We start from the raw sequence: 2,606 nt of genomic DNA, 5'->3' as shown, positions 1-2,606 counted from the left end.
CCTTGCAGAGGGTCCCCGTGCAGGGTCCCTGGCTCCCGTGGAGAGCAGGATCCCCATGCGCGGTTCCCGGTCCTCACGGTGGGTCTCTGCGTTCCCGGGACCCACAGAGAGTCCCCGTGCGTGGTCCCTGGTTACCCAGGAGGGTCCCTGCAGGGGGTCCCCCCATCCACAGCTGCCCCAGGCAGAGGTCTGCGCCCCGCCGTGCCTGGCCGCAGGTGCTCTGCTCTGGCAGGGGCTCTGCCACGCATGGCAGGGGGTGGGCAGGGCTGGAGGCAGGGGTCTCTGTGCCTGGGCAGTGAGCAGTTACCATTCATGCTTGCTTTTTTTTTTCTTTTCTTCTCTAAATGGCCAGCTCACGCGATCGCGCGGGAGAGATGACAGCACACTGCATGGCTGGGCCGTGGGCTCCCTCCCCAGCTCACCCCTGGCCTTCTGAGACCCTCATCCCCCAGCAGATCCCACTCTGGGGTGTTTTCTCCCACGTTCAGCCCTGCACATCAGGGCTGCTCCTTGGCAGAGAAGCGGACTTGGCCGCCTGCCTCCTTCCTGTATCTCAGCAGGGTGAGTCAGTGCCTCGCCGTGCCCAGCGCCAGCATGACAGCACACTGCATGGCTGGGCCGTGGGCTCCCTCCCCAGCTCACCCCTGGCCTTCTGAGACCCTCATCCCCCAGCAGATCCCACTCTGGGGTGTTTTCTCCCACGTTCAGCCCTGCAAGGGAGGGCTGCTCCTTGGCAGAGAAGCGGACTTGGCCGCCTGCCTCCCTTCTGTCAGCAGGGTGAGTCAGTGCCTCGCCGTGCCCAGCTCCAGCTCTGCCCGCTGCACATCAGGGCTGCTCCTTGGCAGAGAAGCGGACTTGGCCGCCTGCCTCCTTCCTGTATCTCAGCAGGGTGAGTCAGTGCCTCGCCGTGCCCAGCGCCAGCTCTGCCCGCAGCCTGGTCGCCGCCGAGCCGGGAGAGGGGAGCATCCACTCTGCCCTTTTCTCTGGCTGAAAGGGAGTTTCCAGCGTCTGTGGCGTGTCCCGCCTGCCCCGTTCTCAGTGTGTTTGTCTCACTGTCTGGATGAGTAAAGATAACTGGGTATTGTTTGTGTCCCAGCTCTGTTTTGGCTACTGTTGCTTTGCTGTCACCCCCTTGTCTCCTGGGAGCTCCTGCTGCCAAAAAATGGCTTTGTGCCGGGGAGCCGGCCCACACCCTGTGCACTTGCCCGTAGCTGCCGGCTTCAGCTCACACACATGGCAGTGGTTCTGAGGGATGAGCTTTGCCCACGTGAATGTTTATCCTTATCCAAAAAGCACCCTCAGTCCTGCCTGACAGTTTCCACCTGAGCGTAGGATGCCAAGCACTGTGGCTTGGCCTTGGAGGGCTGGGGGGGCCAGTCTGGTGTAGCAGGAGGGGGGCTCTTGGTCTCTGAGGAGCTGCGGGAGCAAATCTCTGGTGGGTACCTGCCGGCTCTGGCTTGCTCACAGCTCCGTGTGGTCTGGCATGGCCTCTGGGCAGCATCAGCTGTTCGCCACCATCCCTGCTGACCCCCTGCCCTGCCCTGCCAGTGGGGAGGCGAGGATGCAGGGCCAGGGAATTAGCTCAGGTCTCTGCTATGTGACACGTCTGTGTCAATTGGCACCGGTTACTACTGCAAGGCGTGGAGACTGTTTCTGTGCACACGAGTCCCCCGGAGCACCCTGAGTTCCCTAGGACTCACTGCAGCCCGAGTCCCCGCTGCAGGGTCAGTGTGTGGGTGCTGCCCGCGCAGAGTGACATGCACCCAGGCCCCCTGCTGCTGCAGCCCCTCTGTCCTGCCTTGCTGAGAGGGGGTTTGAAAAGCAGCGATATCATCAGCACGGAGCCTGACTCATCCCGGCTCTTCAGCACAAGCCATGCTGCTCAGCAGGGCACCCGTTTTATTCCAATTAAACCAATGCAGGCAAGCCAGCTCCACATAATGATTTTTTTTTGCTCATGGCCAAGCGTGCCTGCCCCTGGCCAAAAGGCGAGAGGGGACAGAGGTGATGCTGAAGTTGGTGGAGAGTCTCCGCTTCTGGTAGGGACCCCTAAGAATAAACCTTGCCAGATACCTGCAGGGTCTGGCTCGGCCGCTGCAGCATCCCTGCCTCCCTTGTGCCTCCAGCGCAGGCTGACGGCACCGTCTTGTGTCAACAGCCCTCACCCTAACCGCAAATGCCCACGTCCTTGGGAGGTGTCCCCTGGAGATCCGGGTCACAAGCTCAGGTAGGAATGATGCCTCTTCTCCTCTCAGCGACACAGAGCTCAGCTCCTGCCAAAAGTCCCCAGGGGAGCCAGCATCAAAGTGCACCCGTCATCAGGAGAAAATGTAACGTGACTTGTTCCTCCTGCCCTTCCTGCTCAGGTTTCTCCCATCTATTAGAGGTTTGGGAGGTGAATCAGGGAGCTGCGGGCAGTGGATGGAGCTGGGGAGGAGTCGGCTGCTAAGGAAAAGGTGAACCAGTGCCAGGCAGGTGAATCACTCACTGGTGAAAATAGATCTTATTCTCTAGGAAGTGTGCGTGGATGGGGCTGGGAGTGAGCCGCAGCTTGACTTGATCAGTAAATTGTGGAGCCAAGAGAAAAACAAGGCAAGGCTGCTTTC

The sequence above is a fragment of the Aptenodytes forsteri genome, unplaced genomic scaffold (genome assembly GCF_000699145.1).
Source record: "Aptenodytes forsteri isolate BGI_AS27 unplaced genomic scaffold, ASM69914v1 Scaffold369, whole genome shotgun sequence".
Lineage (NCBI taxonomy): Eukaryota > Metazoa > Chordata > Aves > Sphenisciformes > Spheniscidae > Aptenodytes > Aptenodytes forsteri.
This window is presented reverse-complemented; position numbering follows the sequence as displayed.